Genomic DNA, 25,781 nt, shown 5'->3' with positions numbered 1-25,781 from the left:
TAGTCCTCAAGAAGGACTCCTTTGTCACACTTTGTCCTAATTAGTAATTGGGGGAGCTATTTGTGTCTGCTAATTTGCTATATATAGAAGAAGGATAAACAGCTCATACTTTTATGAGTGTATGTGGTTTTGGAATGAGGCATTCTCTCAAAGAGTCTGTTACTCTCCATAGACTTGAGAGATACGGTGCTGCTTTTACTGGATACCCATGTACCCAGCATCATTAGGCCAAGCAATATGAAAACAGGGGAGTTTGGGCCATAAAAGGAGATGGGTGGCCTATGCTTTTAAAAATCGTGAACTCCCCTAAAGCTCTCTGCAAAGCCACGTACAGGAAAGGTGAGGGAGGAGTGTCCTTAGCTATTGCAAACTTCCTGCTGCCAGATCCTGTGTTCTTGAGGTAAGGTCGTGGTCAGGTAACTATGTTCCTGTAATCCTTGAGAGAAACAAGTAGTATTCCATATTATGAAAGGGAAGGTCCCAAGCTGGACTTTCACACTCCAAGTTCCTGGTAAGGAGGAGAGTGTCTCTGTGCAGACTGACTATCCTGTCTGGGAGCATTCTTCTAACACTCAGTCTTGGTCCTCCCACCAGTGCCCAGTCCCAGCTGGAAGAGGCAGCTCTCAATTTTCTGTGCCCCCTCTCAAGGCCCCCCTACTCTTCCCAGCCATCTCCAATGACGGAGCCAGGTGCCCAGCATGCAACTGGCCTGCAACCTCCTCAGGCTACCCCAGTGGGGCACTGGGACCCATAGACTGTGACCCACACAGATTCAGGTGGGGATGGGATACATTGGTCACTGCTTGGAAACCTGGGCCAGGCCAGTAAGTGGCTCCAGCAAGGGCTCTGAGATTCTGCAAGCCACAACCTGTCCCCAAGCTCCTCAGTTCACTACGCAGTCCAACACCAGAGGGACTGGAGGGCCCTGGGGGAAAGCTGTAAGAGGTCTTTCACTAGGCTCTGCTGAGAGGCTTTCTGTTGGTTGAGTTGGCTTTCTAACTTCACTAATCATCTTGAGCTAAGGCCTGCAACTCCATTGTCCACCCTGCCTCTATTATAGCATCTGTCTTGATGAGTGTATTCAACTTATGCCTAAAACTTGTTAACTCGGACCATCATGGTACATTTGCACTAGCCACAGTTCACTCTGTTTCTGTATTGCAGCGATTTCAACTTCACAATGTCATGTGATGAAAAAAATATTTATCTTCCTGTAACTGAAATATTTTTACTTAGCATAATGTCTTCAAGAACATATATACTGAAACTGGTGGAACCATTTATTTATTCACAGTTGGAGGTATACTTGCATGTAATATATTTCAAACAATTATCATTGGTCTATAGTCTCATTGTAATGCTTTTTTGTGTTTCTGCTCTATGTACATCAAAGTGAATCAAATTCATGTGTGCATATGTCCCATCATTTTTGGATTTCTTTCCCATATAGGTCACCACAGAGCACCAAATAGAATCCTTTGTTCTTCTATTTTTCTCACAAGGTAATTTTTTTTTTTTTAAACTTTAACTGGAATGTAATTACTAAGTATACAATATTGTGATAATTTCTGACATGCTGCTACTGCTGCTAAGTCTTTTCAGTCATATCCAACTCTGTGCGACCTCATAGATGGCAGCCCACCAGGCTCCCATGTTCCTGGGATTCTCCAGGCAAGAACACTGGAGTGCGTTGCCATTTCCTTCTCCAATGAATGAAAGTGAAAAGTGAAATTTAAGTCACTCAGTCGTGTCAGACTCTTAGTGATCACATGGACTGCAGCCTACCAGGCTCCTCTACCCATGGGATTTTCCAGGTAAGAGTACTGAAGTGGGTTGCCATTGCCTTCTCCAGTTTCTGCCATACATCAACACTAATGAGCCATAGATATACCTGGGCCCCACCCATCCTCAAGCCGCTCCACCTCCCTTCCTCCCTCCCTCCCTTCCTCCCTACATTTTCTGGGTTGTTCCAGAGCACTGGCTTTGGATGCCCTGCTGCATACATGTGAATGCCTGAAAGATGACTTTCCTGCATGAAATACATAATTTTCTATATTTCACATGTAGATGCAGATTTTTCTAACTGATATAGGAAATGTGCATTTCATATTTGGAAATCTACTTGTATAATTTTCTTCATCAGGTACAGAAGCTTGTCTTTCTCATATGGATATCTGTGCACACTTTTCCCTACATGATTGAGGAAGCCTATATATTTCTTCTATGAAAATTTGAGCATACATTTTCCTGATTGAATTGTGAAATTGTATACATTTCCTATATGAAATCTCACTGAAGTTTTACTGGCATGAAGTATATAATTAAGATATGGGGAACCGATATGGAATTGGAATTACCTCTATTTCACAATGAAATTCTGGGCACCACTGTGTCTTCATGAACTATCATATTTTTTGTATTTATATAATTCTCATATATATTTATGAGAGTGACTGTTAACTGTGAAATATGGAATTGTCTGTATTACCTGTATCAAAATCTGGTCATTAATTATCCTTCATGAAAGTTGAACTTCTCTATATTTCAAATCTGAAGGTCAGAATGGAGTTTTCCTATAAGAAATTAGGAAATCTCTGCATTTCATATGAACCAGTGGTTCTTCAGCCTCTGAAAGATCTGTGTTCCCTGTTTGCATTTGTGTCCCTGTGTCTTGCATGTGAGTGTGTGTGTGTGTGTACAGGTGTGTGCTATGTTTGTGTGTCTTTCTGTATGTGTGTGTTCTCCACTCAAAAGTATGTGCTAAATGTGAAATCCCAGGCATCCCAGGAGATAGAGTGTAAGCATGGCATCTGTTTGTGCACTTAACATGAGTGTGTCCACGTTAGCTATGTGGCCAGAAGGTATAAACTAACTAACGCGCTGGAGGGGCACTTTTGTCCCCCTGAAACACTTGAGTGAGGAGCTCTCCTCCTCTAGGAAGCGTGTCTGTGTGCCCAGTGCATATTCTTAGGCACACTGTCCCTGCTCTAAGCCACAGGCAGAGGTGACAGGGGAGGCCAGGCAGGAGATGGGGGTTAGGGTAGCGGGGCAGCGGCAGAGAGCTGACAGACCTTGGGCCAAGGTATTCCAGGGTGGTTTGCCTTGGGGCTGCAGCCTGGGGCCCAGACAGCGGGCGGAAGACATCCTTCCTCAGATGATGGCTGCATTCCTGACAGTGCTCTAGCCTAAAGCTCAAGTTTAGGGTAGGACTATTTATTAGTTGAGCCACAGTGAGGTCAGTGTATGCCCCCACAGCCACCCCCACGCTCTGCCATGGCTTGCAGTTTGGATCCAAGGTGAGCAACCATGTCCCTGATGTAACCAGGAACCCTGTCTCACCTATGTCTGTCCCTGAACACACGTAATCATCCACTTCCCCAGAGGCAATTTAAACCTTGAGGATGGTTGCAGTGTCAAGTTCAGGTTCCTTTTCTTTGCCTCCCAACTGGCCTGACTCTCCCATCTCTCGTCAGGCACTTCACTGGCTGAGCAGGCAAATGGCTTGAGTGAACAGGAGTCCTCTGCATTGAGCAGAGTTTGGCCGCTGGGTCACCCACTCCCAGAGTGCCCAGAACTCCAAGGGGTGTGTCCCGTGAACAACTACCTTTAGGGTCCATTTGATTGGCTCGTGATGAGGTCTGACGGTCAGGATGTAGAGTTTGGCTGCTTCCCACCACATATTAGGAGCATGCGTAGTGTCACAAAGCTTTGTGCTTGCATGTATCCCTTTTCCTGCCAGTAGACTGTTGGGAAGCAAGCAGTTGCTGTCCCTGAGTAGACTGCAGTGGGTGGGCAGGCTGTGCAGAACACTTGCTGTGCTCTCCTATCCATCTACTTAGCAGCTCGGGGCCACGACCAGGGCCACACGGAGAGTGAGACGGGGCCAGAGGAAGGCAGGAGCTGCCCCAGATCCTGGATTTTAGTTGTGAGCCTGGCTCTTTACAGGGCAGGGTCCCTGGGCTCTGCCTGCCAGCTGGGGGAGACAGAGGAGATGCCGGTCCCAGGTAGCACACCAGTTGAGGAGGCCACCGTTTTCACGGTGGAAGCGGTAGAGAAAGGCGTGTCCCTGGAAGAGGGAAAGGTGGCGGGGACCTGGCAGAGTACTGGCTGCTGGTGGAAGACACAGAGGAAGTGGAGGTGGTGGCGAGGGAGGAGCTGGAGCAGGTTTCCTCAGGGGAGTGGGAGGGAAAGCTGGAGGAACAGAGCCAGGAATATCCAAGGCTAGAGCCCTGAGTGACCGGCCCCCACTGGAGAAGCTGGCAGTCCTGCAGGTGGAGCTGGATCCTGTGAACAAAAAAGCCCAAAGGGCCCTCTCTCAGCTGAAAGATGAGAATTGCCAGAGGCTGAGGCTGCATCTAGAACATAGAAGCGCCATCACCCAGGGAATTTGTGGCTCTGGGTCAAAGTTTTATCCTTGGTGTGGTGCTTGTGGAATTGGTTTTACCTGGGCTTTTGCAAACTGAGTTTACAGATCTTGCAGTATCAGTACAAAATGTATGTATTGGATGATGGGTAATCGGACAGCTGACGTCCTTGCTGTTTTGGTTAGCGGGAATAACTGATAACTTGGGCTTCACTTGCACAGGTCCCAGTAAGAACTGTCATTAGTACCAGGACTCAGAGAAAAAGCTTGTCTGGAATACAGGTGTTCTTCAAAACCTGAATGACTTTGGGGGTGATGTTGCAGTGTGTAAGTGCTCATGCTAGTTGCAGCTAGGAGTGCTTGTTTTCTAGAAATAAAGTAACTTTTAGGAATCTGAGATGGAGCTTAGGACCTTCCTGTTAGGAACAGAAGCTCTTTGCAATGATAGGCCTAGCCTTGTGATTTGTTGGGCCTTCACACGGTCTGTGTGTACTAACTCCCACACAGATGTAAGGAGTTCAGTAGGAGCAAGTTGAAGTCAGACAATGCCAAGCTACTCTTTAGGCTACCTTTGTTCTCCCAGCATATCTACAGGCTCCTTGACCTAAAGCAGTTTATGAACCACCCCCAAATGTCAGTCAAGATGAGTGAACCAGATAAAGACATACTTAACTGCATGACCAACTTAAAGGTCAGGCAGGGGACACTGATAATTGCGAAGGGAGGTACATGAGGAGGGAAGGGGAAATTATATATCCCTGAAAATAGTAAAGGACAGCTCTTCTATAAAGAGGTTTCATACACACCCCACCCCCATGCCACCTCCCTCACTTTGTCCTGGCCTGTGGAGCATCTCAGGTATTCCACTCTTTGGTGCAAGATTGCATTGTCTTTTCAGAAGAACAGGTATTTCCAGATGAAGTGATTGTTAAGGAGTGTCTCATTAACATCACTGGTAAGAGGCAGCTCACTGGATTTGAGGTGTGGGGACAGAAAGGGGTAGGTTGAACTTGGAAAGTGATTTAGGTCTTTCTCCCATACTCCTTTACTTGCAGGATACCTAGCATCTCATTCCACTCCAATTCAGTGTCACCAGGGATTTGAATGTAAGGCATACAGCCAGAGGCACCACAACAATAGCATTAACTTCTTCAACTGGTTATTTGACCATAACTTTGCAGGATCCAGCAGGATGGCTGAGATGGAGCCCCACTGGACCACTGGGCCAGTATAGGCATTTGATGTTGGAGTTCTTGGTGGTACACTGGAGGGCCCGGGGTCTGGCCAGCTCTGTGCTTAGCTTGCGCATTTCCCTGGGAGATCATCATTAAGGATCTGTGGCTAAATCCTTTGCAGTACTACATGAGGAGGAAGGCTCCACCACAGGGGTGTACTGGGAGGACAAGAGGTGAGGAGACCAGAGGCTGGACACTGACGCAAGTATTTTCCGGGAGTCTTGGTCAATTATTTAACTTGTGCAGATACTGAGACTCCATGGAATACAGAGTGACACAGGGAATAAGGAAGCTTGTGGTAGATGAAGTGGCCTGGTCAGTCCAAAATCACTCTGATTTAAATTTGACTCAGCTGCACATCTGTGAACTGTCGTTCCATGGCCAACATCTCTGCCCTCAGGTTCCTCTTAAATTGGGTCCCAGTTACTATTCCTCATGAAGTCCCCTTTCCACAAAGGTCTGTGAGTCTCCCTTGTGCAATGCTGTACCCCACTGACCATCATTTGCTTCCATTTGATCTTCACATTTCTTTGCTAATGTTCTTTTGCATCATTTTAGCCTGCCACAATCTTTCTGAAAGTACTGGCCGTTGTGAAGGATCATGGAGATAATTTTAACTGGAGGATAGTTACAGTATTATGATTTTTTTTTCATATGTCAGCCAACATGAATCAGCCATAGGTGTGCACATATTCCCCAGTTCCTGAACCCCCCACCCACCCACCCACACACCACCCTGCCCACTCCTTCCTTCTGGGTTGCCCCACAACTAGACTTTGAGTGCCTTGCTTCAGCACCAAACTCACACTGATCATCTATGTTGCATTGGTAATTTATGTGTTTTGGGGCTATTTTCTTCAATCATTCTACCCTCACATTCTCCCACTGAATCTAAAAGTCTGTTTTCTATGTCTATGTCTTATCTATTGCCCTGGATGTTGGATGGACTGTACCCCCCACATGGTCCTAAACTCTACATATTTGTGTTAACATGCAGTGTTTGTTTTCCTCTTTCTGACTTGCTTCAATCTGTGTAAGAGGCTCCATGTTCACTCCACCTCACTAAAACTGACTTTGATGTGTTCCTCTTCAGAACTGAGTAGCATGCCATTGTGTATATGTACCATGATTTCCTTATTCCTTCATCTGCCAATGGACATATAGGTTGCTTCTATGTTCTAGATATTGTAAATCATTCTACAGTGAAGATTGGGGTACATTTGTTTTTAGTGTTTGCTTATAGGAAATGTGAAAGGTCACAGACTTACTCCTGGGAAATGACTTGAAAAAGTAAAGCTGTCTTTAGGAATGCTCAGAGAGGATAGGTTTATATATCTGTTTCTGTGTCTGTTTTGAAAGGAACCCCTCAATTTTAATAAACTTATGATGGAGCGTCCCTTTCTACCTAAAATAGAAAACCTAAGAAGCTGCTTCACATGAAGATTGATGGCCAGCATAGTTCTCATGCACAGGAAAGTAACGAAGAATCATCTACTGTGAAACGGATGGAGTGGGAGACATCAGTAAACCTGAAATAATTCTGAAAGATAAATAAACAGCCTTGACTGTATGTGCCTGTGTATTTTTTGGGCAGGTCCTCAGGACAAATGCTTCAGCTTCATGTAGACCTCTCAGTTTACTGCTAGTCCATAGAAAGTTGCAGAGGGGGTTAAGTCAATCTTTGGGTGTATGTCAGAGGACGCAGTTCCTTCTGTGGGGTGGAGTTTGGGGATGAAGGAGAAAGAAGACAAGGGGCCATAAACTGTGGGCCTGGCCATTTTGCACATTCATGGAAAGGGTGTGGTGAACAAGGGCCAGAAATTGAAATAGTGGAACTCAATTTTTTTTTTTATGGTGGTGCCCCAAGTATCCTCTCTGTTGGATATCATCAGACAGTTTAAGAGTACAGAACAGGGAAAAAAGCCTTAACATTCAACTCACTGTGAATCATCATGTGTATATAAACATGTGGTCTTTTGCTGAGACAGTCACCTTCTCAGAGCTAGGGTTCCAGGCAACATGTTAGGGAATGGGAGTATAAAGTATATGGAGGGGCTGTGGCCTAGGGAGAGAGAGAGATGGGTGGGAAGGCAATGAGGATTACTGGGTGAAAAGGCAAAATCTTCCAGGAAACAGATAAGCTAACAAAACAAATCCTGTAATATATATTTGAGCTCATGTGAACTCTTTTCTTCCAGGAACTCAGATTAGGTAAAGTGTACAGGGGCAGAAAAGAGGGGAATGGGGCATGTGAAACAGCAAGGGCCAGCCCACCCAGCCATGCACTCTGTGTTCCATGATGACTCAGTGTCTAATATCCCATTTTCCAGATAGGCATAAGCTCTGTGCCCAAGGCCCTCTATCAGCTCATGAACCCTCTGGTGACAGTGTCTCATCCTTACTGAATGGCTCAGCACAGACTGTTTTCAACCAAAAAGGACCTGTCCTTCTTCTGGGCCTTTGTCACTACTCCATGGGCCAAGAGCCAATGGGAGCACATGGAGCATATGGAACTCATCTAGTGACTGGAGAGGGTGAGTTTAGGGTGATCCTTGCCAAGTAGATGATTGCTTCCTAGAAACATGTCCAGTTCTGGACAGGGCAAGGACAGACTGGCACTAATGGTGTAGGGAGAGTTCAGCGTTTGTCCCACCCTGTTCTCCTCTCATCCCACATACAATGGCTCCAATATGGGCATGCATGAGGGTGATATTTCTGCCCCACATGGAAACTCCACAACTTTTCTCCCTAAAGCAACATCTCTTTTCAGGGCAAAAGGTCAGGGTTGACCATCAAAGTACATGGGGTTATAGATGTTCACTTCAAGGTGCACTGAATGAGAGCTCCTGCTCAGTGCCAGCTTTTGCTTTTGAATAACTGTAGCCTAGCTTTGGCCCTTCTACAGAGGAGCATCTAAAGCTCTAAAAGTCAAGAGTTGGCCTTCTCTGGGTGCTGTCCGAACAACCAGTCCAGGAAACACTGTGGAAATGAATCTTCTCACTTTCTTAACCTGTAAATGTCAAAGAATCCTTGGGGCTCCCACAGGATGGTACCTGTCTTTCTTAGTGCTAGTTAAAATGGAACACAAACTATGCTCTAATAACTCTGCAGTTGGTGTAAGATGGCATATCAGTGCATGGTTTGCAGGGCCTTAGACAGGACTCATTCTAGGGACTCCACGATGTTTATCCACATTCAAAAGTTTTAGTAAGATTTTGTAAGTAACAAAAGACCAGAAAAGTTTGGGACAAGTTCCCCCACTGCCTAATATTTTCTGCCAGTGCTTCAGTACCAGGGGTAGTTTTATCTCTAACCTGTCCCAAAGTGAAGAGTGCAAAGCTGATTCATGGATCGGTTAGTAAAACTTAATCATCGGTGGTTGACTTCACTGTCATCCTCTGGAAATTTGCAATGACTGCTATCCCAATCTCTTTAGGGCTTTCAGTTGGCCCTAAAGTCTACATACTGTTAGAGTTGACTGCACACTTGGCCATGTTGTGTAAGATTTTCTTCCACTGAATATCAATGCATGTTAAACTCTTAGGATTACTCATCAATTCATGAGCATCTGATTCAGTCATTTCAAACTTCATTTGTTTGCACTCATTTCAAACACTCTGGATGTGTTCATGTTGTCCTTTGTTTAGAATGAAATTTGGATGTCTCCGTTGTCTTTCCTCATGAACTGGCACTCTCTGAATGTGAGGTGATGTTTCTTCCTGTGGGTCTGCCTATGCCTTCATCTCTTTGATGTTGCACCCATGCTTGTGCCAGTTCTGTTGCCATAGTTGTCTCAGTATTTGCATATTCCTGTTCAACAGACTTGCCTCGTGTTGCTTGTATTCACTTTTTTTTTTTTTTTTTTTTTTTACTGTTTTTTAAGTTTGTGTATCTTTGTTAGATTGCTTGTGAATTTGACCCTTTCATTCCTGGATCAAATACTTCCACTATATTAAACTGTGACTTTTTAAATGAGTTCCATGGTCTCTGTGCACAGCAAGAAATGCTTTATTGCAGATATAGTCAACAGTAACACAAGTTTGGAAACAAGAATATCCACACACTTAGAAAATGTCCCAGGAGCAAGAAGATCAATGGTTAAACTGAGAGTATTAATTAGGACCACAGAGGGCAAATATGTTATTGGAATGCATCTGTCAGGAAATTTTTCATCTGTTAGGAAAGATTTGGGGTTGACTTGTTAAGTGTTCTTTAAACACTACTACAGAAATGAAGGAAATTGAGTTTTACCTCTCCCCATGAATCCCTGCCTTAGTCATTAAACTGACATTACCTATGGAGAATTACTTCACAAATTTAAGTAAAGCATTACTCACAGAAGGGCTTGCCTTTCTGTGAAGAAAAAGTTGTTAAACAATTCTTGTCCTCAGTGACCTTCTATAGCCCAGTGAAAGGGGGCACATAATCAGTTAATAATAGCATGCTGCTGCCACTGCTGCTGCTGCTGCTGCATCGCATCACTCGTGTCCGACTCTGTGTGACCACATAGACGGCAGCCCACCAAGGTCCCTTGTCCCTGGGATTCTCCAGGCAAGATCACTGGAGTGGGTTGCCATTTCCTTCTCCAATGCATGAAAGTAAAAACTGAAAGCAAAGTCATCAGTCATGTCCGTCACTTCAGCCTACCAAGCTCCTCTGTCCATGGGATTTTCCAGGCAAGAGTACTGGAGTGGGGTGCCATCGCCTTCTCCTAATAACAGCATACTGCATACCAAATCATGGGGCAGGCTCTTATCCAGAGGATTAAGTAATCACATGATAGTCCTTCTGTCATGTCTTCACTCTTTGTGATTCCATGGATTGTAGCCTGTTGGGCTCCTCTATCTATGGTGTTTTCCAGGGAAGAAAAGTGGAGTGGTTTGCCAGTTCCTCCTTCAGGGGATCTTCCTGACCTACGGATCAAACTCAGGTTGCTTGCACGGAAAGGCAAAATCTTCACTATCTGAGCCACTAACTGATGTTGTTCACTAGGTGGTGTTGAAGGAACACAAGGGCTTCAGGAAGGGAGGAGTGTGCCTGCAGATTAAGCTGATGTTAGACTTGCGTATTTTTCCATATTTGAAGGGTCTGAGGAGCATGCTTTCCAGAAGTACTTATTCTTCCCCATTCTCTCTCTCCTCTTCACTTGGGACTGCCAATATGTATGCCCTGAGATCTTGAGTTCCTCCTGGGGGTGGGGGGAGCTATATATTTCACATTTTGCTGGTTAATCCTGTAGTCTCTGTTACTTTTTTTTTTTCTTCATTTTATTCTTGCTCCTTACTCAGGATAATTTCAATTAGTGCTCAATCGTTCATTTGTTTCAGACTCTTTCTGACCCCATGGGCAGTAGCCCACCAGGCTCCTCTCTCCCTGTGATTTTTCAGGCAGGACTACTGCAGTGGGTTGAACCTTCTGAAGGGGATCTTCCTGACCCAGGTATCAAATATGCATCTCCCGTATTTCCAGCATTGCAGGCAGATACTTTACCCACTGAGCGATAGAGGACCCCTAATTTCAAACAAAAGTGAATGTAAGAGTCACTCAGGCATGTCTGACTCTTTGCGATCCCACTGGATTGGGTAGCCTCTCCCTTCTCCAGGGGATTTTTGCACCCAGGGATCAAACGCAGGTCTCCCGCACTGCAGGAAGATTCTTTAGCAGGTGAACCACCAGGAAAGCCCAGGAATGATGGAGTGCATAGCCTATTCCTTCTCCAGTGGATATTCCCAAGCCAGGAATCAAACCGGGGTCTGCAGTTCAATATTTCATTCCAGTATAGATCAAATTCCCTGTTTCATGCAAGAAAACCTGTGCTTGGAGTTTCAAATGTGAAATATAGAGAAATAAATCTCATTACATATTTAATGTAGAAATAATATTAAAAGTATAAAATGTGAAATATAGAAAATAACTTCTTGCTCATATTTTGATAAGAGAAATACAGAAAAATCCATATTTCATGTAGGAAAATCTATACCTGGCAATTCATATGTGACATGTAGCAAATTGCATACATTATGAGAAAACTCAGTGTCCAGACTTTATACATTAAATGTAAGGGTTCTATTTCATATGCAAATATCTGAAGTAAGATTTCCATATTTGAAATACTGAAAATTCTGTGTTTCTTGTACAAGAGCTGCACTCAACATATCATATCTGAAATATATGTAGTACATATGTCTTCTAAGAAAATCTGTAACCTGGTTTTCCTATGTCAAGTGAACAAAAAAAATGTATATTTCCATGTCAAAAATTCCTCATCAAGTTTTCATATGTGAAATATAGAGGATTCCACATTACATGCAAAAAAATCTGCTTGCACACTTAAATATGTGACATACAAAGGTTTCCATTTTCAGTTAGAAATATCTACACCTATATAGTGAAATATAACATATAAAGAATAGCATATTTCATGCAAGAAAATACATGCCTCGATTCTTATATGGGAAATATAGCGGAATCCAAAATTCATGTAAGAATATCACCACCCACAGTTTTGTGAAGGAATCACAGAGACTCCATATTTCTTGTGGGAGAAATGGTGCTCAGATATTCAAACGAGAAATGTAAATAATGCCATAATTCATTCAGGGAAATCTGCACCCTCGTTTTCAGATGTGAAATGTAAATAGTTCTGTGTTTCATGTGATGAATTCTGTGCTCTGATGTAAATCTTGGTGATTTTGATAATTTCATAGTTAACGTAGGAAAACAGACGCCCAGGTATTTTGGCAATAAATGTACAGAATTTCAAAGCCTCATGTAGTAAAACCTTTACAGAGAATTTTGTATTTCATGCTGAAAAAAAAAAAAAACCGGCATCTGCATTTTCATATGTGAAACATATAGATTTGCATATTTCATGTAGAAAAATCAAAACCTAGAAATACAATTGTTACTCTAGAGATTTGTACATTTTGCGTAGAAATACTGGCACCTAGATTTTCATGTGTGAAATATAGATTATTGCATATATCGTGTGAGGCAACCTTTACCCAGACTGTCATAGGTGAAATCCAGAGAATCGCAAATAGGGAAATCTGTGACCAAAGTTTCATACATGAAATATAGTTGATTCTATATTTGACTGCTTAGCACAGATCTTAATTACTGAACCATGGAAAATTCCGTATTTTATGTGTGAAAATCTGACACAAACGTTCATGCATAAATACTTGAGATTTCGTATTTCATATGAGAAAAATCTGTCCCCAGGTTTTCAAATGTGAAATATACAGGATTCCATGTTTCATATTGGGAAAGCTTCATGCAAATTTTCTTGGTGAAATATAGAGACTTCCATACCTCAAGTGTGAAGATCACTTTCATATATAAAATAGAAAATTCCATATTACTTGTGGGAAAATTGATGCCAAGTCTTTCTAATGTTAAATATATAGCATTCCATGTTTCAAGAAGGAAAGTTGGCACACAGATTTTCAAATGAGAAATATGAAAAATTCCATATTTCATGTTCCAAAATGTGACCATGTTTATTCCCAGTTCAATGTGAGATACAAGAATTTCATATTTCTTGGAAAAATCTCTGTGCCTAGCATTTCAAATGCCAAAGGTGAAATCCATATTTCATGTAGAGGAAACTGATGCTCAGATTTTCATTTGTGAAATACAGAGAATTGAATATTTCATGTCAGAAAATCACGACCCAGATTTTCCTAAATGTAATATAGAAGAAAAGAAAAAAAAAAGTCATTATTTCATGAATTCAATCCCTGCCAAGATTTTCTTCTGTGAAATATAGGAAAATCCATACTCAACAGAGGAAAATCAGTGCCCCTATTTGCATATATAAAATCATCAAAATTCCACTTCTTGTGTACTAACATCAATGCCAGATGTCCATAAGTGAAATATACAAAATTCCAAATTTCATGTGGGAAAGTCAGCACCCAGGTCTTCATGTGTGAAATACGTAGATTTCCAAATTTCACGTAGGAAAATGTGTGCACAGATTTTTCATACGAAATATATAGAATTCCATTTCGTTTTGGAATCTTTGTGCTGAGATCTTCACAGGTGAATTACAGGGAATTCCATATTTAATACAGCAAAATAACATGTATATATTCATATGTGAGATATGGACTTCCACGCTTCTCATAGGAAACTTTTACCCACAAGTCAAAATGTGACACAGACATAGAATCATGTCTATAGAAAGAGATTTAGAGGTGAAGTATCTCTAAATATAGAGATGCTAAAGGCTGTGACTCACCAGAGTCAGAGGAATTGAACTCAGCCCATTTATTGCACAGAGGCCCTTTCAAAGTGGCTCTGTTCTCATCCCGCCTCCAGGTGAGAACACACCCCAGCCTACCCCATCAGCCCTGGCTTGTGGGGCCAGGAAGGGCAAGACGATCAACCTAAACCACCCTTTACAAAGTTCTGATATCTAAACCCAGCATTTTATTATAAAAATTTCCAAACATTCAAAGAGGTTAAACATTTTTTCTAGCTAATACACAAAGATATCCAACCTGGATTCTACTGTAACTATTTTACAATACATCCTTTTTCATCTGTCAATCCCACTAACCATCAATCAATTTATCTTATTCCTTTGTGTATTTTGTGAAAAATTGCAGACATCAGTATGCATCTTCGTAAGTATTTCAGCAAGCTTGCCATGATTTGATGAGCTCTACTTGTTTAAGGACTATTCTTTGGATATAAACATATATTAAAAGAAATACACCAATTTTTTTTCCCTTTTACATTAATTTTTTAAAATGGAAGTATACCGTATTCTCTTATTTTCTGCTTCATAGCACAGTGATTCATATATATATTTATTTATTTATTTATTTATTTATTTATTTATTTATTTATCTTATTTTTTTATAATATGAGGAAGGTATGTGGGATTATTTCCATGACCAGGGATTGGACATACACCTCCTGCGGTGACAATGTAAGACTCTGTCTTACTGCACCACTGGGGAAATCATATATATATATATATGTATATAAAAAATATCCTTTTCCAATATGGTTTATAAAGTGATGCTTAATAAAGTTCTCTGTGGTCTACAGAAAGAACTTGTTGTTTATACATTCCATATGTAATAGTTTACATCTGTTAACCCAAACCTCCTATTTCTTCCTCCCCAACCTCCTCCTTCTTGGAAACCACAGGTCTGTTCTCTGTCTCCATGAATCTGTGTTTCTTTCATAGATATATTCATTTGTGTCATATTTAGATTTCACGTATAGGTGAAATCGTTTGGTATTTGTCCTTCTCTGTCTGGCTAATTTCACTTTGTATGATAATCTCTAAATCCATCCATGTTGCTGCAAATGGCACCATTTCATTTTTAGGGCTGAGTACAATTCCATTTTGTATATGTACCACTTTTTCTTTATTCATTCATCTTTCAATTGACATTTAGAATGTTTTTATGTTTTGACTATTATGAATAGTGCTGCTTTGTATGTCGGAGTGCATGTATCTCTTGAGATTACAGTATTATCTGGGTTTATGCCCAGGAATGGAATTTCTGGATCATACAATAATTCTAATTTTAATTTTCTGAGGAACCACCATACAATTTTCTATGTGGTTACACCAACATTCATTCCCACCAACAGTGAAAGAGGGTTCCTTTTCTCCACATCATCTCCAGAATTTGTTATTTGTAGAGTTTTTGATGGTGACCATTATGACTGTTGTGAGATGATACTTCACTTTAGTTTCATTTGCATTTCTCTAACAATTAGGGATATAAAGTATCTTTTCATGCACATCTAGGCAACCTGTATGTCCTCTTGGGAGAAATGTCTATTTAGGCCTTCTGCCCATTTATTTTTTAATTTTATTTATTTTTGGCTGCACTATGTCTTCCTTGCTGTGCGTGGGCTTTTCTCCAGTTTCAGTGAATGTGGGCTACTCTCTAGTTGCAGTATGAGGAGTTCTCACTGAGTGGCTTCTCTTGTTGCAGAGCAAGGGCACTAGGGCTTGCAGGTCTGAGTTGCTGCACTGTGTGGTCTCAGTACTTGTGGTTCATAGGCTTAGTTGTCACTTGTCAGGTGGAATCTTCACAGAGCAGGGATCAAACCCCAGTCCCTGCCTTACCAGTGGGATTCTTAACCACTGGATGACCAGGGTTGTCCTTGCCCATTTTTTGATTGGGCTGTTTCCTTTTTTTTTTTTTAATGTTGAGCTATGTGAGATCTTTGTGTATTTTGAAGGGGGATACTTTGTTTCTTTGTTGGCAAATAATTTCTCTCATTCTTAGAGTTGTGTTTTAATTTTGTTTAAGGTTTCCTTTTTAATGCAAAAGTTTTGAAGTTTAATTGTGCCCCATTTTTAGTAAAAGGAGTATGTCAAGGCTGTATATTGTCACTCTGCTTATTTAACTTACATGCAGTGTACATCATGAGAAACACTGGACTGGAAGAAACACAAGCTGGAACCAAGATTGCCAGGAGAAATATCAATAACCTCAGATATGCAGATGACACCACCCTTATGGCAGAAAGTGAAGAAGAACTAAAAAGCCTCTTGATGAAAGTAAAAGAGGAGAGTGAAAAAGTTGGCTTAAAGCTCAAGACTCAGAAAATGGAGATCATGGCATCCGGTCCCATCACTCCATGAGAAACAGATGGAGAAACAGTGCTAGACTTTATTTTGGAGGGGCTCCAAAGTCACTGCAGTTGGTGACTGCAGCCATGAAATTAAAAGACGTTTACTCCTTAGAAGAAAAGTTATGACCAACCTAGATAGCATATTCAATGAAGTGCCAGTCTATGTTCGATACAGGATACACGATGCTTGGGGCTGGTGCATGGGGATGAACCAGAGAGATGATACGGGGTGGGTGGTGGGAGGGGTATTCAGGACTGGGAGCTTGTTTACACCCGTGATGGATTCATGTCAATATATGGAAAAACCAATACAGTATTGTAAAGTAAAATAAAATTTAAAAAATCATAATAATAAAAAATAAAATTAAAAAAAAAAAAAAGCAGAGACATTACTTTGCCGACTAAGGTCCATCTAGTCAAGGCTATGGTTTTTCCAGTAGTCATGTATGGATCTGTGAGTCGGACTGTGAAGGAGGTTGAGTGTTGAAGAATTGATGCTTTTGAACTGTGGTGTTGGAGAAGACTCTTGAGAGTCCCTTGCACTGTAAGGAGATTGAACCAGTCCATTCTGAAGGAGATGAACCCTGGTATTTCATTGGAAGGAATGATGCTAAAGCAGAAACTCCAGTACTTTGGCCCCCTCATGCAAAGTGTTGAATCATTGGAAAAGACTCTAATGCTTGGAGGGATTGGGGGCATGAGGAGAATCATTGGAAAAGACTCTAATGCTTGGAGGGATTGGGGGCATGAGGAGAAGGGGACGACAGAGGATGCGATGGCTGGATGACATCATTGACTCGATGAATGTGGGTCTGAGCGAACTCCGTGCATTGGTGATGGACAGGGAGGCCTGGCGTGCTGTGATTCGTGGGGTCGCAAAGAGTCGGACACGACTGAGTGACTAAACTCAACTGAACTGACTGTTTTTATTTTCATTACTGTATGAGTTGGCTTTAAAAATCTGTGATTTATGTCAAAGAGTGTTTTTCCTTTAAGAATTTTTGCTATCTTTTCTTACATTGATCCATTTCGAGTTTATTCTTGTATATGATGTCAGGAAGTGTTCAAATTCCATTCTTTGGTATGCAGCTGCCCATTTTTCCTGGCACCACTTATTGAAGACACTGTCTTTTCTACATTGTATCTTCTATCCTCCTTTGTTTTAGATTAGGCTATCATAGGTGTACATTTGTACATCTGGGCTTTTTTTTTTTTTTTTTTCCTTTTACCGCTGGACTGTATTGGTGTTTTTGTGCCAATATCATAACTGTATTGAAAACTGTAGCTTTGTAGTGTAGTCTGACATCAGGGAGCCTGATTCTTCCAGCTCTGTTTTTGTTTCTCAAGATTGCTTTGACTAATTGAGGTCTTTTGTGTTTCTATACAAATTGTTCTCATTCTGTGAAAAGTTCTATCTGTGTTTTGATAAGGATTGTACTGAATTTTTGGATTGCTTTGGGTTGTATAGTAATTTTTTTGATATCAATTCTTCCCTTCCAAAAATATGATATATCTCTCCATCTATTTGCGCCATCCTTGCTTTTCCCATTATAGTTTTCTGAGTACAGTTCATTATCAAGGTAAAGACACACAGTTTACTTTTATTTATGTCTAAATGAGTGAAACAAAGCATTCACTGTCAGCTACAAACTTTTTAGTTTGAAAACCACAGAATCTTCTCATATAGGAACATAAAATATCTTAATTTTCAGTTATTTTGAGACTATAGACCAAACAAAATAAAATTATGTTACTTGGGGCTGCTTAAACTGTATCTTTTGCAGATTTTTTTTCTTAAACTTTTACATTTTTTTCTTGCACTTTTTATATTTCCTTTAGTTCATGAATTAACTAGAAATTCGTACTATTGAAAGGATATTAAAAGATACTCCTCTCTACTGTGTGGAACACACTGTTTACACTACTTTTGGAAGACTTTTATTTCCTAAAACCTTTTATAATTCAGCCCTACTAAGATTTTTTTGTTGCTGTTGTCATTGTTTTCTTTTTTTTGTTTGTTTGTTTGCTTGCTTTGTCTAGGTTGAGATTTTCTCATCTATTTCTTGTACCTTAAGGGTTGCTATTAGGAATGTGTGTCTGTTGTTGTTTAGTTGCTCAGTCTATTCCAACTCTTTGCCATCCCATGAAATGTAAGCCCACCAGGCTCCTCATCCATGGGGATTCTAGAGGCAAAAATACTGGTGTCGGTTGCCAAGCTCTCCTCCAAGGGACTTTCTTGACCCAGAAATGGAACTAGTGTCTGCCACAGCTCGTGCATTGCAGACGGATTCTTTACCACCAAACCAAAGTATATCTTGTGCACAAGAACCTCACGTTAATTGTGAAGATTCATAATCATTGAAAAATAAGATGGAGAAGCTCAAATCATACTTTTCTCTTACCAATTAATAATAGGAAAAAACCTTCATTTTCTTTTGTTTTCATTTTTTATGCTATTTTTCCTTTCTATTTTTTTTAATTTTTATTTTTACTTTCTTTTCTTTACAATACTATATTGATTTTGCCATATGTTGGCATTAATCCACCACGGGTGTACATGTGTTCCCAAATATGAATCCTCCTCCCACCTCCCTCCCCACAACATCCCTCTGGGTCAGCCCCATGCACCAGCCCCAAGCATGCTGTGTCCTGCATCAGAGATAGACTGGCGATTTGATTCTTACATGTTAGTATACATGTTTCAATGTCATTCTCCCAAAGCATCCTACCCTCTCCCTCTCCCTCTGAGTCCAAAAGTCCACTATACACATCTGTGTCTTTTTTGCTGTCTTGCATACAGGATCATCATTACCATCTTTCTAAATTCCATATATACATGTTCGTATACTGTATTGGTGTTTTTCTTTCTGGCTTACTTCACTCTGTATAATTGGTTCCAGTTTCATCCATCTCATCAGAACTGATTCAAATGTATTCTTTTTAATGGGTGAGTAATACTCCATTGTGTATATGTACCACAGCTTTCTTATCTATCCATCTGCTGATGGACATCTAGGTTGTTTCCATGTCCTGGCTATTATAAACAGCACTGCGATGAACATTGGGGTACATGTGTCTCTTTCAATTCTGGTTTCCTCGGTGTGTATGCCCAGCAGTGGGATTGTTGGGTCATAAGGCAGTTCTATTTTCAATTTTTTAAGGAATCTCCACACTGTTGTCCATAGTGGTTGTATTAGCTTGCATTCCCACCAACAGTGTAGGAGGGTTCCCTTTTCTCCACACCCTCTCCAGGATTTATTGCTTGCAGATTTTTGGATCGCAGCCATTCTGACTGGTGTGAAGTGGTACCTCACTGTGGTTTTGATTTGCATTTCTCTAATAGTGAGTGATGTTAAGCATCGTTTAATGTGTTTGTTAGCCATCTGTATGTCTTCTTTGGAGAAATGTCTATTTAGTTCTTTAGGCATTTTTTGATTGGGTCATTTATTTTTCTGGACTTGAGCTGCATAAGTTGCTTGTATATTTTTGAGATTAGTTGTTTGTCAGTTGTTTCATTTGCTATTATTTTCTCCCATTCAGAAGGCTGTCTTTTCACCTTGCTTATATTTTCCTTTGTTGTGCAGAAGCTTTTAATTTTAATTAGATCCCATTTGTTTATTTTTGCTTTTATTTCCAGAATTCTGGGAGGTGGATCTCAGAGGATCCTGCTGTGATTTATGTTGGAGAGTGTTTTGCCTATGTTCTCTTCTAGGAGTTTTATAGTTTCTGGTCTTACATTTAGATCTTTAACCCATTTTGAGTTTATTTTCATGTGCGGTGTTAGAAGGTGATCTAGTTTCATTCTTTTACAAGTGGTTGACCAGTTTTCCCGGCACCACTTGTTAAGGAGATTGTCTTTACTTCATTGTATATTCTTGCCTCCTTTGTCAAAGTATGGTGTCCATATGTGTGTGGATTTATCTCTGGGCTTTCTATTTTGTCCTATTGCTCTGTATTTCTGTCTTTGTGCCAGGACCGTACTGTCTTGATGACTGTGGCTTTGTAGTAGAGCCTGAAGTCAGGCAAGTTGATTCCTCCAGTTCCATTCTTCTTTCTCAAGATTGCTTTGGCTATTCGAGGTTTTTTTATATATCCATACATATCTTGAAATTATTTGTTCTAGTTCTGTGAAAAATATTGCTGGTAGCTTGATAGGGATTGCATTGAATTTGTAAATTGCTTTGGTTATATTCATTTTCATCATATTGATTCTTCTGATCCATGAACATGGTATATTTCTCCATCTATTAGTGTCCTCTTGATTTCTTTCATCAGTGTTTTATAGTTTTCTATATATAGGTCTTTTGTTTCTTTAGGTAGATATATTCCTAAGTATTTTATTCTTTTCATTGCAATGGTGAATGGAATTTTTTCCTTAATGTCTTTTTCTACTTTCTCATTATTCGTGTATAGGAATTCAAGGAATTTCTGTGTTGATTTTATATCCTGCAACTTTACTATATTCATTGATTAGCTCTAGTAATTTTCTGGTGGAGTCTTTAAGGTTTTCTATGTAGAGGATCTTGTCATCTGCAAACAGTGAGGGTTTTACTTCTTCTTTTCCAATTTGTATTCCTTTTATTTCTTTTTCTGCTCTGATTGCTGTGGCCAAAACTTCCAGACCTATGTTGAATAGTAGCTGTGAAAGAGGGCACCCTTGTCTTGTTCCTGACTTTAGGGGAAATGCTTTCAATTTTTCACCATTGAGGATAATGTTTGCTGTGGGTTTGTCATAGATAGCTTTTATTATGTTGAGGTATGTTCCTTCTATTCCTGCTTTCTGGAGAGTTTTTATCATAAATGGATATTGAATTTTGTCAAAGGCCTTCCCTGCATCTATTGAGATAATCATATGGCTTTTATTTTTCAATTTGTTAATGTGGTGAATTACATTGTTTGATTTGCGGATATTGAAGAATCCTTGCATTCCTGGGATAAGGCCCACTTGGTCATTGTGTATGACCTTTTTAATGTGTTGTTGGATTGTGAATGCTAGAATTTTGTTGAGGATTTTTGCATCTATGTTCATCAGTGATATTGGCCTGTAGTTTTCTTTTTTTGTAGTATATTTGTCAGGTTTTGATATTAGGGTCATGGTGGCCTCATAGAATGAGTTTGGAAGTTTACCTTCCTCTGCAATTTTCTGGAAGATTTTGAGTAGGATAGGTGTTAGCTCTTCCCGAAATTTTTGGTAGAATTCAGCTGTGAAGCCGACTGGACCTGGGCTTTTGTTTGCTGGAAGATTTCTGATTACAGTTTCAATTTCTGTGCTTGTGATGGGGTCTGTTAAGATTTTCTATTTATTTCTGGTTCAGTTTTGGAATATTGTACTTTTCTAAGAATTTGTCCATTGCTTCCACATTGTCCATTTTATTGGCATATAATTGCTGACAGTAGTCTCTTATGATCCTTTGTATTTCTGTGTTGTCTGTTGTGATCTCTCCATTTTCATTTCTAATTTTATTGATTTGATTTTTCTCTCTTTGCTTCTTGATGAATCTGGCTAATGGTTTGTCAATTTTATTTATCCTTTCAAAGAACCAGCTTTTGACTTTGTTGACTTTTGCTATGGTCTCATTTGTTTCATTTGCATTTATTTCTGCCCTAATTTTTAAGATTTCTTTCCTTCTACTAACTCTGGGGTTCTCCAATTCTTCCTTTTCTAGTTGCTTTAGGTGTAGAGTTAGGTTATTTATTTGACTTTTTTCTTGTTTCTTGAGGTATGCCTGTATTGCTATGAACTTTCCTCCTAGCACTGCTTTTATAGTGTCCCACAGGTTTTGGGTTGTTGTGTCTTCATTTTCATTAGTTTCTATGCATATTTTGATGTCTTTTTTTATTTCTTCTGTGATTTTTTGGTTATTCAGAAATGTGTTGTTCAACCTCCATATGTTGGAATTTTTAATAGTTTTTCTCCTGCAATTGAGATCTAATCTTAATGCATTATGGTCAGGAAAGATGCTTGGAATAATTTCTTTTTTTTTTTAATTTATCAAGTTTAGATTTATGTCTCAGGATGTGATCTATCCTGGAGAAGGTTCCATGAGCACTTGAGAAAAAGGTGAAATTCATTGTTTTGGGGTGAAATGTCCTATAGGTACCAATTAGGTCTAACTGGTCTACTGTATCATTTAAAGTTTGCGTTTCTTTGTTAATTTTCTGTTTAGTTGATCTGTCCATAGGTGTGAGTGGAGTATTAAAGTCTCCCACTATTATTGTGTTATTGTTAATTTCCCCTTTCATACTTGTTAGCATTTGTCTTACATATTGTGGTGCTCCTATATTGGGTGCATGTATATTTATAATTGTTATATCTTCTTGGATTGATCCTTTGATCATTATGCAGTGGCCTTCTTTATCTCTTTTCAGAGCCTTTGTTTTAAAGTCTATTTTATCGGATATGAGTATTGCCACTCCTGCTTTCTTTTGGTCTCTATTTGCGTGGAATATCTTTTTCCAGCCCTTCACTTTCAGTCTGTATGTGTCTCTTGTTTTGAGGTGGGTCTCTTGTAAGCAGCATATAGAGGGGTCTTGTTTTTGTATCCATTTGGCCAATCTTTGTCTTTTGGTTGGGGCATTAAAGCCATTTACGTTTAAGGTAAGTATTGATAAGTATGATCCCATTACCACTTACTTTATTGTTTTGTGTTTGGCTTTATACACCCTTTTTGTGTTTTCTGTCTAGAGAATATCTTTTTGGATTTGTTGGAGAGCTGTTTTGGTGGTGCTGAATTCTCTCAGCTTTTGCTTGTCTGTAAAGCTTTTGATTTCTCCTTAATATTTGAATGAGATCCTTGCTGGGTACAGTAATCTGGGCTGTAGGTTATTTTCATTCATCACTTTAAGTATGTCTTGCCATTCCCTCCTGGCCTGAAGTGTTTCTATTGAAAGATCAGCTGTTATCCTTATGGGAATCCCCTTGTGTGTTATTTGTTGTTTTTCCCTTTCTGCCTGTAATATTTGTCCTTTGTGTTTAATTTTTGTTAATTTGATTAATATGTGTCTTGGGGTGTTTCACCTTGGGTTTATTTGGAACTCTCTGTGTTTCTTGGACTTGGGTGATTATTTCCTTGCCCATTTTAGGGAAGTTTTCAACTATTATCTCTTCAAGGATTTTCTCATGGTCTTTCTTTTTGTCTTCTTCTTCCAGGACTTATATAATTTGAATATTGGAGAGTTTCATGTTGTCCTGGAGGTCTCTAAGATTGTCCTCATTTCTTTTAATTTGTTTTTCTTGTTTCCTCTCTGATTCATTTATTTCTACCATTCTATCTTCTATTTCACTAATCCTATCTTTTGCCTCCGTTATTCTACTATTTGTTGCCTCCAGAGTGTTTCTGATCTCATTTATTGCATTATTTATTATATATTGACTTTTTTTTTATTTCTTCTAGGTCCTTGTTAAACCTTTCTTGCATCTTCTCAATCCTTGTCTCTAGGCTATTTATCTGTGATTCCATTTTGATTTCAAGATTTTGGATCATTTTCACTATCAGTATTTGGAATTCTTTCTCAGGTAGATTCCCTATCTCTTTCTCTTTTGTTTGGTTTGGTGGGCATTTCTCTGGGTTCCTTTACTTGCTGAGTATTCCTCTGTCTCTTCATCTTGGTGATATTGCTGCGTTTGGGGTGGCCTTTAAATATTCTGGTAATTTGTGGAGTTCTCTTTATTATGGAGCTTTCTCACTGTGGGTGGGGTTGTATCAGTGGCTTGTCAAGGTTTCCTGGTTAGGGAGGCTTGTGTTGGAGTTCTGGTGTGTGGAGCTGTGTTTCTTCTCTCTGGAGTGCAGTGGAGTGACCAGTAATGGGTTATGAGACGTCAAAGGTTTGGAGTAGCTTTGAGCTGCCTATGTATTGAAGCTTAGGGGAGTGTTCCTGTGTTGCTGGAGAATTTGTGTGGTATGTCTTGCTCTGGAACTTGTTGGCCCTTGAGTGGAGCTTGGTTTCAGTGTAGGTATGGAGGTGTTTGATGAGCTCCTATTGCTTAATGTTCCCTGAATTCAGGAGCTCTCTGATGTTCTCAGGCTTTGGACTTAAGCCTCATGCTTCTGGTTTTCAGTTTTATTTTTACAGTAGTCTCTAGATTTCTCCATCTATACAGCACTGATGTTAAGCCATCTAGGTTAAAGATGAAAAGTTTCTTCACATTAAGGGACACCCGGAGAGGTTCACTGAGTTACATGGAGAAGAGAAGAGGGAGGGGGTAGTTAGAGGTGACTGGAATGAGACGTGGTGAGATCAAAAGAGGAGACAGCAAGCTACCCAGTAGTCTCTTCCTTATGTGCTCTCCATAGTCTGGACCGCTCAGAGGTATTTATGGACTTATACAGGGAAGAGGAGAGGGAGGAAGTAGACAGAGGTGGCCAGGAGGATAAGACAGAGGAATGTAAAGGAGAGAGACAAATCCTGCCAGTAACCAGTTCCTTAGGTGTTCTCCACCGTCTGGAACACACAGATATTCACAGAGTTGGATAGAGAAGAGATGGGGGAGGAAAGAGACAGAGGCCACCTGGTGGAGAAAAAGGAGAGTCCAAAGGAGGAGAGAGTGGTCAAGCCAGAAATCTTGCTCTCAGGTAAACTTGGGTAGTGAAGTTTGGGTTTTTAAATGTACAAAATTGACAACAAAAACCAAAAAGCAAAGATTAAAAATCAAGAGTAGAGGTTGGATTTTAATAAATACAGTATTAAAGGAAGGAAGCAGAAGGAAAAAAGAAAAAAGAAAAAAAAAAGAAGAAGCCAGAAGAATTATTTTAAAACTCCAACAACAACCACATAAAGACTATACATGGTGTTTGCCTTAAAAAAGAGTCTTTTTTTGAAAAGTAATAGTAGGTTATAGAAATAAAAATTAGAAGAGAAATAGAAGACTTAATTATTTTTTAAAAAGTTAGAAGAAAAGCAAGAAAAAAAAACAAAAAGAAAGACAAAGAGGGAGGAAAAAAAGGAATGATTGTAAAAATAGTAAAGATGTATCTGGCCCTTCTCTGATGTTGTGGGCAGTGTGGGGTCACTTCCAAGGCGGTTCCCTCTGTTTAACTTCTTCTGTTTGCTTGTTTTTTAGGCTCACTAGTTCAGTCGCCCTGTGAGGAGAGGGGGGATGCTGCAAAAAACATAGCACTGTCGTATGCACACAGTGTCTCAGCCCCGCTGGACCTGTCCTTTCTCGTGGCGCACAAACTGCTCCAGTTCTATGATGCTCAGCCAGGAACTGTCTGAGGCCAGCCCTAGGCTGCGTGCACCTCCCTGGTCTAAGTCACTCAGGTTCAGCGCTCAGGTAGCCCTCAGAGGGTCAGATTCGGTTGGGACTGCGTTTTGTGCCCTTCCCAGGTCCGAGTAGCTCAGGAGTTTGGCTAGCACGGTGGCTGCGACTTGTCACCTTTTCTGTCTCTCCTGCTCAGTTTTCTGGGTGTACCTCTGGCGCCCCTTGTGAGGCAGATGGTGACTGTCCAGCACCCCCAGAAGTCTTAGCAAAGAAGCCTGCTTGCAGTTTGGTAGGTAAAGTCTCTCCGGGGCTGCAATTGCCCCTTTCCAGCCCTTATGTCTCTGGCTGCCTGTCCCCGGTGGGGGAT

The 25,781-nt window shown here is 40.4% G+C and overlaps 1 pseudogene; it reads left to right on the top strand.

The window, feature by feature from the left end:
- Window positions 1-2,562: 2,562 nt before the first annotated feature.
- On the top strand, window positions 2,563-25,428 carry LOC108634830 (annotated as a pseudogene).
- The last annotated feature ends 353 nt before the right edge of the window (window positions 25,429-25,781 follow it).

This window comes from Capra hircus, unplaced genomic scaffold, assembly GCF_001704415.2.
Source record: "Capra hircus breed San Clemente unplaced genomic scaffold, ASM170441v1, whole genome shotgun sequence".
Classification (NCBI taxonomy): domain Eukaryota; kingdom Metazoa; phylum Chordata; class Mammalia; order Artiodactyla; family Bovidae; genus Capra; species Capra hircus.
Note: the sequence above shows the minus strand (reverse complement) of the source record. Positions and strands in the feature narration are given on the sequence as shown.